Below are 12,912 nucleotides of genomic sequence, written 5' to 3'. Positions count from 1 at the left end.
TCCCAGGTCCAATGCACAACCTGAAGCAACCACAAACGACCCAGACCCCAGGGTGCCCCCAAGGTAACCTGGCTTATATTCTGCCATGAACAGGCACTTCATACTGAATGCTGCAAATTGGCCCACCCAAATCCTCTGTTGGGGAAGATTAAATATTGGCCATCAAAGAGATGAGTCACAGGATTTGTGGTGGTTGTCCCAATCCTGAACTACTTTTTCATTTTCCTATTAAAAAATGTTGCACATCTTTGTCTTAGAAGAGCTGCATCCTGGGAGAACTTCATGGCTGACGAGAACATATCTCTATCTACTCCACATTCCAGTGTATCCTTGCAGTATACCTATAACATCAGAGGCACACATCTCTTCCCTAGAGCTCTTAAGAACCTGAATGGTAGAGAGAGGGAGGATCACAAAAGTTTGCTTCTAGCTTAGGTCTAGTCCCATCCACAGGTGATTCCGTATTTGCTGTTTTGACTGTCTTTTANCAGAAGGCAGGAGTTTGAGACCAGCCTGAGGCAATGCAGACTCCATTAATTCATTAATTATGAATTAATGAAAAATTCATTTTTTTAAATGAATTCATTGTATTGATGTCACTGACTAGCTTACCATGGTTCTTAATTACTTGCAGTCCAATAAGGGTATCATCAGGTTAACTTAGTTTCTGTTCTATGTAATTACAAGAGCAAACTCCTCTTTTCATTGTCTGCCTTTCCAGTCTGTCGGCCACAGAGCATTGTCAGCCTCCCCATAATGCACAACACTCAGAGGGCACTCAGAATGAGGATGGGCGGCTCATTATCTTTGTCGATCTGCCCCAGAGTTAGAATCCCTGCTGGTGGTATTACTTTCCAATATATGGGGCCTGTGTTCACACTGTTGAAATGTTTCTTAATTAAGAATCTTTTTTTCTGTCTTATGCATAAATTAATCAAGGTAATTATTGTAGCATTATTATTATTACATTGTACTTATAGAGCACTTACCTCCAAGGTGCTCAAAGTAGTTTATAGATTTTTTTAATCTAATGAACTCTAGTAGCCTCTAGGCAAGATGGAGAGCAGAGCAGGGATTATTAGAGTCACATTGTAGTTGGAGAAAATGGGTCAGGCCAGAAGTAGGGGTGGCTGCGGGTTGCTGCAAAATAACTCACTCAGATTCATGTAATCCTGTCTGTGGAGGTATGAAAAGCGAACGGAGGGCTACCTTTGGGGTAGGAAGAGCTCCTTCTCTCCTGCAGAAAGCATATGTAAGTAGCAGCTTTTGAGCCCAGAGGGCCCCTCCGGCAGGGTTTGGACTTAGAAAACATACAGGAGATATTAGTTGCTTTTTCCCTTCTATTTTCCACCTGCCCCGAAGTCTGACCAGGTCCCCACACTGCTACTTTGTGATGCAGGAAGCAAAGGGCATAAGGATAGAGGAGGAAAACTTAGCACTTGGCATCGGCACCAGTTTACTCTGACCCTGACTCACATCATTGTATTTTCATATGCCTCTTTCTGATGTTCTACATTTCTTGGAAGCAGCTGAGCAGGGTAGATCTAGGCACAGACAGGCATCACATGGTCTGGTGGAAACTCCTGTGCTGATGGAGATGGGGAAGGGGAGTCCAGCCCACTTTAATTTGACTAGGGGGCAGCAGGAAGTAGCAGCATCATGTAAGAGCCTGGAGCTAAAACTTCCTGCCTTTAGAACTGATGAATATAGAATGTGTGATGGGTGACTCAGAGAATGATCACTGCAAGTACTACACACAAATAATAACAACAATAATATCAAGGTGGTGATCTTGCAGTTCTATTTCCAGGTATAGAGCATAGACTTTCTCCCCTTTCACGAGATTGCTAGGGTATGTCTGGCTATCGACATCCACATTGTTATAACTCAGCAGAATCTAGTGGTCACTTAGCATATAAGCATATCTTGGTGCTTGTAGGGGAGAAAAATGGTAACTGACGGTGAGCAAAAACAATCTCATGATACATTTGGTAACTATGTGGTCTCTGCTTCCAGAAGACTCTCATTCATTTCATTAAGCAGATCCAATTCACATTGATTCACGTGCTCCCTCAGCATAGAAAATCTCTTTCCTATCCTTGCACTCTCTGTCTGCCTTAGTCCTACAACCATCAAGTCTCAACTCAGGCATCATTCATTCATTTTATAATTATTCTTGACAATAGTGCCCATCTCTAAAAGACCAGGCACTATTCTGAGTACTAGGGTAGAGAAGCAACAAAACACATGGAAAAAAAAAATGGTTGCCATCACCGAGTGGAGAAGGTAAAATGTCAGATAACAAAGAAATAGCACATTATCAAGTAAGTGAGAAAGCTGTTAGTGCTATGAATAAACATTAAAGCAAGGAAGAGGAACAATTTTAACCGAGTGCTTAGTGAAGGCTTTTGAGAAAGGACTTCAAGGGGAATGGGAGAGTGAACCATGCAGATGTGTGACACTATTCCAGTAAAGGGAACAGGGAGTGCAGGGAACAAGGGAATACGACCAGAGGATGGTTGACCCCTTCAAGGAAGAGCAAGAAGCAGAGCGGCTGTCAAAAACAGAAAATAACAAATGTTGGCAAAAATCTGGAGATTTGGAAGCTTTGTGCACTGTTGGTGGAAATGTCATATGGGGAGCAGTTGTGAAAAAAAGTTTGGTAATGCCTCGAAAAGTTAAACATAAAATTATCAAATGACCCAGTAATTCCATTTCTAGGTATCTATCCAAAGGAACTGAAATCAGGGACCTGAACAGATACCCGTACACCAATATTCAGAGCACATTATTCATAATAACAAAAAGGTGGAAACTACCCAAGTACCCCTCTATAGATGAATAAAAATGCGGCATATCCATGCAGTGGAATACTGTTCAGTAGACCACCATAAGGACTTTGACTTAGACTTTAGGATGGGAGTTGTGAAGGTGAGGAACTGGGGTGTGACATGATCTGACTGTCTTTTAATAGAATTCTATATTAGAAATAGATCAAAAAGGGGCAAGCAGAGAAGCAGAGACACCAATGGAGAGGAGGCTATTGCAACATTCTGAACAAGAGATGACGATGGGTTGGTAATGGTGGTGCTGGTGATGAGAAGTCATGTTCTAGATGTATTTTTTCAGGTAAAGGTAAGTGTAAATATCCAGGAATTGGACGTAAATTATGAAAGAACGAGAAGAATTAAAGCAACAGTGCAAGACTCCGTCTCAAAAAAAATAAAAATAAAAAAAGAGTGATTCAAAAGTTATTTGACCTAAGAACCAGAAAGGATAATGCTGTCATTAACTAAATAAATGGTAAACTGGCAGGGAAAACAGGTTTGAGGATAAGGAGATCAATGCCTCAGTATGGCACATGGATTTAAGTGCTTATTAAACATCCAAGTACAGATGTCTAGTAGGTAGTTGACTATAAGAATCTTGAATTTGGGAAAGCAGTTCAGACTAGAGTTAAAGATTTTAGAGTTACTAGTATGTAGTTGAAACTAGATGAGACCACTCTAGAATAATAGAAAAGGAGCACCCCAAGATCTAAGCTGGAAGGCCCAACATCAAGTGGTCAAGGAGATGAGGAGGCTGAGAAGCAGAAGCCAGTGAGGCAGGAAGAAAAACAGAAGAATGGGATATCTCTGAAACCAAGTGAATAAATTGTTTTTAGAAGAAAGAGTTATCGACTGTGTTCAATGCTACTGAGAGTTCAAATAAACCAGGACCAAAAACTGGCAATTAGATCTAGAAGCGTGATGACTTGACAAGACCGGCTGGTGGAGAGGATGGGGCAAGAACCTACACAGGGCAAGTTCAAGTGAGAATGGGAGTAGAGAAATTGGAAATAGTAGATGTAGAGAAGCCTTCTGAGGGTTTTGCTAAAAAGAGGAAGAGAGGTAGGGCAGTTGATGGAGGGGAAAGTGGAAGGAGTCGGGGTCTCAGAAGTTCAGAAGCTCAGAAGCTCCTCTGTTTTTCTGTCTGGTTAGGTGTCCCTCCTCTGGGTTTACACCCATACCTTTGTGTGTCTGCCTTCCCAAGCAGGCTGCAAGTTCCTGGGAGGCAGGAAGTGTATCTTAGTCATCTCTGAGTCCCCAAGGTCTAGCAATGTGTTTGATATACAGCAACTCTCAGAAAATATTTGCTAAACTGAACTAAATGCAGATTTGATCATAGACTGATGATTTGCAGAGGAGTAAAACTTGGTGAAGAAATTTATATATATATCCAGCAAGTCATCTTAATGGGATATGAACCATGAATCAGGTCCTGGCCCTGGGATCTGCTTTATATGTTGGAGGGGAGATTTTGTGCCTTTAACAAACAAGATGGAGCTCTCAAATCCATTTTCCTTCATTTAGTACTCATCTTTGCCATGGTCAAGTGTGGATTAGTATAGTCTATGAAACCAGTGCCACTAGAAGAAATGCACCCTGTTAGCAGGACTCAGCTATGAGGTCAATACCTGATGATATTAAAGTCTTGATTCATTAGCCAAAGTAAAGTCAATTGTTTTGAATTTGAATCTGAATTCAAGTGACTAACAGAAGCTTGCTGGTCCTGCTTATTTCTTGATTTTCTGTGACTTTTATGAAGATTTTTAGACAGTGGACATACAGATGGAGACGGATTTTTGCTTCCTTTTCTACCCTACAGTGAGAAGTAAAAAGGCTGTCATATCCTCCACAGAAGACTGAAAATGTAATGACTCTTACTCTCCCCTTGGCTAAGTGACAGCTTGACAGCAAACATTTAACTCTATGCCAAGCTCTATATTAAAGAGTTTTACAAGTATTAACTTATGTAATCCTCTCAACACCTTCATGAAATAGATCCTATTACTGGTCTGGTTCTCTGGTTGAGAAAATTAAAGCACACAGAAATTAGATGAATTTATCCCAGGATACAATTAGATTAATTTATCAGGATACGTGGCTTATGAGTGGACATCTGGCTCCAGGGTGTGTGCTCTGAACTACACTTGATGCAGCCTCTTTCTCCTCTAAAAGAGTCTAGACTCATAAGAAAAGGTGTCAAAACTTGCTTTTACTCCCAGATGAGTTGAGTTCTCCATGGAAGGCCTCATTTAATTGGAGGAAAAGAATGAGCTCTTGATTCCATGTTTAGCACTAGAACATTATTCTTTAGAAGCCTAAATATCCATCATGTGTGAGTCCTTAGATGAGTCATTAGACTCTCTAAGTCTTAGTTACCCACCTAGGAAATGAGGATCATCTTACCTGCCCTATGTAAGAATGGCGTCGGCAGGCTTAGACTGAGGGCCAGTGGGGAAGGGTGTGGCCTAAGAAAGAAGAGATCCAAGGCCCGGGTCTGGCTCTGCCTGTGACTGCCCATATGCCTAGGAAACATTGTTGAACTTTGTCAATCCTCTTATCCTCAGCTTCAAAATGAGGACATTTGTCCTCCAATAGCCCTCTCCATACTAATACCCTCCATTTTGTGTGAAATGAAGAAAAACAAGGCGTTGTTCAGCTTGTTGGTTTGCTGTTCCTTTATGTTGTGTGTTGACATTGCCATTGACCACGGTGCACTAGACTGTCCAGCCTGGGCCCATCACTTAGTGTAGCTTGAGGTCTCATTATGCCTGGCTGAGGGCAATGGCGCCATACCCATGTGTGTGCTGTTGGAGGCACTCTGAACAACTGGCACATGCAGGGGCCCCAAAACATTTTTGGTGAAATGGGTTCATTGCAGTCTCTTCCAATTTACAGATCTTGTAAATCTGGGAGAAGCCCGCCGTTTTTGGAAGACCCGAGGAAGGGGGCATAAAGAAGTCTTTTAGTAAACCCAAATAGCATTCAGCAATCTAGACACTTTAAGAGAATATCATGACTACATGGCTTACAATTATACAAGGTTCTGCAGGTCAATTATGTTGCAGGGTCTAACAGGATTAGATTATTACATGGAAAGTGATCCTGCACCCTCACTGACATTAGAAGGGAGTGTCCATTTTGATGTTTCCATACTCATAGGCTACCTCTTTCATTTTTTGGGAGATGGAGCCTCACTCTCTTGCCCAGGCTGGAGTGCAGTGGTGCAATCTCTGCTCACAGCAATCTCCACATCCCAGGTTCAAGTGATTCTTCTGTCTCCCAATTAGCTGGGACTACAGGTGCCCACCACCACACCCAACTGATTTTTGTATATTTTTAGTAGAGACAAAGTTTTGCCATGTTGGCCAGGCTGGTATCAAACTCCTGACCTCAAGTGGTCCACCAACCTAGTCCTCCCAAATTGCTGGGATTATAGGCGTGAGCCACTGTGCCTGGCTATGCTGCCCCTTTCTTGATTTCACCAAAACTAACCAAGGGCTTGACTTTGGGACCAATGGAGCTCTGGAATGCTCTCACCAGTCTTCTCAGAAGGCTCTGCCTCTCCCACTGTCTACCAGTGCTGCAATCCTAAAACAGCAACATGATGCCTCAGCCTTTACTCCTTGACATATGCCACAGACATAGGTAATGATGCCTCATTTCCTGCCGCTCTGAGAAGGTACTGCTCCACCAGGCTATGGGCCCAGGTGAATACCAACACTTGATTGAAGATGAAAATCTTCTTAAAGAAGACTAAGCTTCCCTGCCTTCTTTACAAAATAGAAAGAATGAATACGAGTTGGCTTTTTATTTAGTGGCACCTAGAGATAGACTCAGGGAATATAGAAGCCCAGCATGGATGTCTTAGTCCATTTGTGCTGCTATAACACAAGATCTGAGACTGGGTAACTTATCAGGAAGAGGATTTATTTTCTCACAGTCCTTGAGACCAGGAAGTCTAAGATTAAGGTGGCAGCAGGTTCAGTGCCTGATGAGGGCCTGCTCCATCAATGGGCCTTTTCTCACAGTGGCATCTTCAGCTGGTAGAAGGCACAAGCATCAAAAGAAGATAAACCATGTGTCCTCACATGGTAGAAGAGTGGAACTTGTCCCTTCAAGTCCTTTTATAAGGGACAAATCCATTTATAAGGGCAGATCCTTCATGGTCTAATCACCTCTTGAAGGCCCTACTCCTTAATATTAGCACAATAGGAATTAGGTTTCAACATGAATTTTGGAGGGACACATTCAAACCATATTAATAGGCTTTCCATGTAGATGCTCAATTTTTGTAGAATCCTAGAGCTGGAAGACCTTAGATTTCACCCAACCCAGTGTCTCATTTCCTCATTGTTGGCACCTGGGTGTTCAACTTTGAATGAAAGAATGCATAAATGATTAGTACTGAGCTGTAACACACTAATTCCTTTAAAAGCTAAGAAAGTGGTTAAGGCTATTTTCTCCTTTCTCCAGAACCACAGACGACCCATGATTCCTTCAGCAGATGGCTGCTTTCTGTGAGTGTCCGGTCTCTTCCTTCTTTGTGGTTTCACCTGCCATGAGTTACTACTGTCTGTGCCTACCTCTGGAAGCAATTTCTCTTTTCACTTCACCAATTCTAATATATCGATTAACCAGAAACCAGATAATCAGCTTTCCTTCTGTGGTACAAAAAGTAAAGATACCCAGACTCTGAGAAAGCAGCAAAGAGTCTCTTCCATTGGCAAAGCGCTTGCATTTCTGTGCATCAAGAGTTGAAATCTACTTTGACTGGAGCCTACCATTCATTCAGTCATTCATTCATTCAGTACTTATTTGGTTCCAAGCATTTGGGACCACTAGATGGCTAGATTTCAAAAAAGTGAAATATCACTTTAAATGGGTGCTAGCCTAGCCTATAAAACCAGTTCTGACGTGCTTGACCTGAGGTGAACAGATTTTCAGTGGCCCCATATAGGCCTTTTATTATATTGTCAACTCTAAAATCTAGATGAATTTTTTAGCTCAAAAATTGTATGGTTTTATTAAAGTCTTTAGTCCCCAGATTTTTTTTTAATGCTAATTGCTTCCAAGGAGTAAATTGAACCCACTTTTGAATTTACTCATCCAGCATATCAAGGCAGGACTGAGGCTTAATTAACATTTCTCAGGATTGATACTTCTAATCAAGGTACACCATATTACTTTGGCCAACAATGGGTATTCTCAAAAAAAAAAAAAATTGCTAAATAAGGCCTTGGTTCAAGGGTTTTTTTTTTCCCCCTAGGGTTTTTCATCATAAATACCTGATGGTATGAGCAACACATTCTGCCGATCACATCCCTAAGTAACTGAGAAAGCCAGTCTCATGACTTTAGAGCCAACCGTCCTCAACTCCTGTGCCTGCTGGCTGCTGTGACTGCGATAGAGTCACATCCTGATGTCTAAATATATAAATGTGCAAAGACAGTTAACTAGGACTTATTTGTGCCTTGGGAATTAAAAAAAAGTAATTAACTGGTATTTTTAACGCATTTTCTCTTTACAGGATGATCTAGTTAAATGGTTCAGTTATAAGATCAGGGAATTTGGTACCTTTTGAAATAGCCCATCTTAAGTGGTTCCAAAGTTATCTTAATGGGATGATATCTCATGCTTTGTCTCCCAGAGAAGCTAAAGGAGAGGGCAGAGTTGATCTGATGAGCAGGTGGAAAAAGACACAAGGACACAGAACAAAGAGGTCACGGTCAGCACCCACCATGGTCAAGCCAGGAGTAAGCAGTTTACTCCCTGGGCTCAAGAATGTATTTAAAATCTTATCGCAGATTTAGAAAAAAAAATTCTATCACCAAAGCAATTGAATTTCCAATTTACAATCTGTAAGGAATAAAAATATCACTAACTTCTTTAGACATCAAGCTACAAATTCTATATTTGGATCTATTGATCAGTCCACACTGTTAGCTTAGGGATCAGGAGAGTTCTGGGTAAGGTACACGGTCCACTAGCATCTACAATGTGTAAAATGTGTATAATAGCATGGGAAGAAAGATAAAGTATGAGAGTCTCCAGCCTCCAAGATGGCCCACAGTGATCCCGCCCCCTAGTCTTCACTCCCTGTGTAGTCCCCTCCTATATTATACCAGACTTGTTCTATGTGACCAACAGAATATGGCAGAAGTGATGGTATGGTATTTTTGAGGTTGGTTATACAAACACTACAGTGTCTGTCTTTCTCACTTCTCCCTCTCTGTTTCTCAGATCATTTGCTCTGGGGAAAGCCAGCAGGCATAAGAGGCTCATATGGTGAGGAACTGAAGCCTCCTGCCCACAACCACACACATGAACTTAGAAGTCAGAAGATCTAGCCCAGTCAATGGCTGTACAATGGCTACAACCCTGGCTAATACCTTGAATTCAACTTCAGGAAAGACTGAGCTAGAACCACCCAGCTAAGCTGTTCCTAGATTCCTTACCCTCAGGAACTGTGTGCTATAAAAACATTTGTTATTATAAGCCACTAACTTTTGAAGTGTTGTGTTACACAACAATGTGTAAATAATTCAGAATACTAAAATATCGACTGGAACACAAATGTACAGGCATGCTTTTAGGAATAATTGGATGGTCACTATGGGTGATTTATGCCCTCTCATATCTCAGAACGATAATACCCTTTAACCTGTACTTCTCCCCTTTTCCTGAAAATTCTGCTCAGGCCTTGGGCTTCTAGGAAGCTTATCAAAGCTAGCCCCTTTGCTTTTCATTGGGGTTATTTATGTGGGTTTATCCCATTAAGGCTTGTGGGGGCCCAGCCCATATGGCAGCTTTAGGCCTGATGCCTTTGGGTCCTCAGCTGTCTGAGCAGGAAAGATCCTGAGGCCCAGAAGATCTCCCATTTCTTAGCACAGTGAGGCTGCTGGGTCTTTAATGTTGTGTGCATGTATCTGAAGAATTAGGTTTGGGGCGAGAAGGAACAGAAACCCTGCGTGGAAGAACCCTACCTGCTGCTGTATTTTGCTGCTATTTCAGATTAAGTAAAGCCAACCCTATAGATGGAAGAGGTGCTCTTCTGAAGATGACGTTTTCTTGAACTAGATACTAGGAGGTAAGTGACCTGAGACAGGAAAGCAGGCTTTAGCCAAATAAATGAGAGTATCAGACAGAGTTCTTCATACAGGAAACAGATCATTTAATTTGTGTTAAGTAAAAAATGATTTAATATGAGAAACTGGTGCTTAGAAAATTGGTGAAAGGATAGCAGGGGGTGGGGAAATTGGGGAGGGATAGCACTAGGAGAAATATCTAATATAGATGACCGGGGGATAGATGCAGCAAAATGCCATGGCATGTGTATAACTATGTAACAATCCTGCATGATCTGTACATGTACCTCAGAACTTAAAGTATAATTTAAAAAGAAAGAAAGAAATGAAAATTGGTGAAAGGGTTGGAGGGGCATCCTCTAGGCTGGATCTCTGAGAATGATACCCTGAGTGTGCACTATGCCCAATGGCCAACTGACCAACAGTGAAAGGTGGGAATCAGGAGGTCCCAGGGGACCTAGTGATGTAATCTGCAGTCTGAGGAGGCCATTGCTGCTTTTGCCACAGCTCCCTTCAACACCCTCAGAGCTTAGTGTTTGCACCTGCAGCTCTGCTCAGTAGCTTAAAGTGTCCACATCATTAGCCAAACCCTCAGGAAAATTGCCCTGGCACTAGTCCCACCTTTCAAATCTCACACAGGTATCTTTATTAGACAGAATTCTATTCTCAACCAGAGCCCTAGCTTCCAGGGAGTCATAGCTTTTAGATATCCAGAGTCTGAAATTCAGAAAGGCACATTACAAAGAGGTTGAAATTAATACTGAATACAGAATGACCATTTCTAAGGCAAAGTGTGAGCTCCTAACACCATGGCTGAGCTTCTCTCTCTTCTAGATGTAAAATTAGAGGAATCTACATGTGCTGAAAGGAGCATTCAGACGGCAGAGGTTAAAGATGGCTTCTGTACCATTGAGGTGGCTGAGGGGACAGCAGAGAACCGTCTTTAGGGATCCCAAGTGAAGATGAATGAGCCCAGTCTTACCTGCATGATCTCATTCTTGTTTTCTTCTTTCCATGTTGCTATCCCCACACCTTTGATAAAATCTCATCTAAATATTTCAGCCAAACTCAGCTGGAATTAAGAGGAGATTTGTATGACTATATTAGGGGCAAAGCATAAAAAGGGAAACATTATGGTGGCAGCAGTAATTATAGTAAAAGATTCCCTGGAGGAAGTGAACCTTAGAGGATGTCTTAGTCTCCTCAGGCTGCTATAACAAAAATACTATAAAATGCAGAGTTGACATATAAACCACAGAAATTTATTTCTCACAGTCCTGGTGGCTGGGAAGTCCAAGACCAAGGTGCCAGCAAATGTGGTGTTGATTTCCTGATTCATTGATGGCAGTCTTTTTGCTGTGTTCCCACATGGCAGAAGGGGCAAATGAGCTCTCTGGGGCCTCTTTTATAGTGCATGAACCTCGTTCATGGGCTCCAGTGTCATGACCTAATGGCCTCCCAAAGACCCCACCTCCTAACACTATCCCTTGGGGGTTAGAGTTTCAACATATGAAATTTGAAGAGACATAAACAATCAGACCACCGCATGGAATAAGCCTCAGCCACCCTCTCTGCATAGACGTCCTCTCCCTATGCTTATCTCACCGGATACAGGTTTATCTTTGTGAAGGGTGCTAGTAGTGTTCTTGCAAGCCAGACGCCACAGCTCAGACTCCCTCCTCCAGCCCCATTCAGATGTAGGAAATTAAGCAAGTGTCTTAACATCCTAGGTCTTCACCGCCTTATCTCTAATGTCAGGGGACTGAGCCAGAGGAGCTCTCCAGGTTCCTCCCAGCCCTAGGATCCATGAGTCTAGGCTCATGTTTATAGCAGAGGAATAATAACTGAGAAGGAGGAAGGGGCTGCTATCTCTACTACCTGCCACTAGACTGTGGAAGAGAGATCCCTTGAGAATTTGAGTGAGTGTGGGTACTTGTCAGAGTATGACAGGTTACCATCAGGTCAATTGCAAGGGCAAGAGGTTCATCTGAGACCAGAATGGCTAGCACCAGGAGGTGGTTTCTGGAGAGTCCTTGCTCTGAAGATGGTCTTAGGTGTCCATTCTGGGTCCATTCATTGGTCCCTTCCTCTCCCAAATTAATGCTTTCTTATAGACCTGGACTCTTTTAGGGCAAGAGCCCCATCTAAACCTGTCAGCCATCAGCATCCAAGTCTGAAGCTTTTGCCAGCAGGCATGGGAGGTGAGCTCTTCTCTGTAAGAGCACTTTGGAAGTCACCAGAGGTTATACGAATGGAAGGGATTATCACTGAAATATAATTTCAACAAAGGTGGTACAATGCTCTGTTCTGCTATGATGAAATGTGTCATTAAATATAGAAATAGATCAAGCACCTTCCCACTGAGATCCTCTGGTACCAAGTATCTAGGTGAGAAGGAAGCTGAGTAGCTGTGAGAGCTCACAAAATGTGAAGGAAGTGGGAGTAAAAAAATCCTCACGAGGGAGATATACTTAACTAGACTTATAAATAGCCTGATCACAGCTCGTTTGATTAATTTGGGGAAAAGGAGTAAAAGTATTTTGCCAATTCATCAGATTTCATGCTTTCAAAGCAGTTGCTAATGTAAATATTAGCATCCAAAATGAACAAATTGTCTTTGGTAATTAAATGCCCTAATTTACAGGTTCCATTAGCAGAGAACAGAGGTAATTTCCCCCCTTAAATTAACCTTTCTCTCCTTCTCCCTTCCCTGCCTCAACTCGATAAGACAAGTGGAAGTGTGGGCAGAGGGGGCTGGAGGGAATTTACTCTCTCCAGTCTGAGTGCAGAGGACTGAGTCAGTGCCTGAAGGCAGAGCTCAGAAAGAGTGGAGCAAGTACCTACCCCGAGAAAGCTTAACTCCTGGTGGCTATGGCACACTGAGAAATGACCATCCCATGGGCTAGGAGTGGCCTGTTGTTGGGGTCAGCAGTTCTCCTTGTAACTGTACGAGATCTGCCTCTGTCTCCTCCTAGATCAGGATGTATCCCTTGGAAACC

This window comes from Cebus imitator, unplaced genomic scaffold (assembly GCF_001604975.1).
Source record: "Cebus imitator isolate Cc_AM_T3 unplaced genomic scaffold, Cebus_imitator-1.0 Scaffold60, whole genome shotgun sequence".
NCBI lineage: Eukaryota > Metazoa > Chordata > Mammalia > Primates > Cebidae > Cebus > Cebus imitator.
This window is presented reverse-complemented; position numbering follows the sequence as displayed.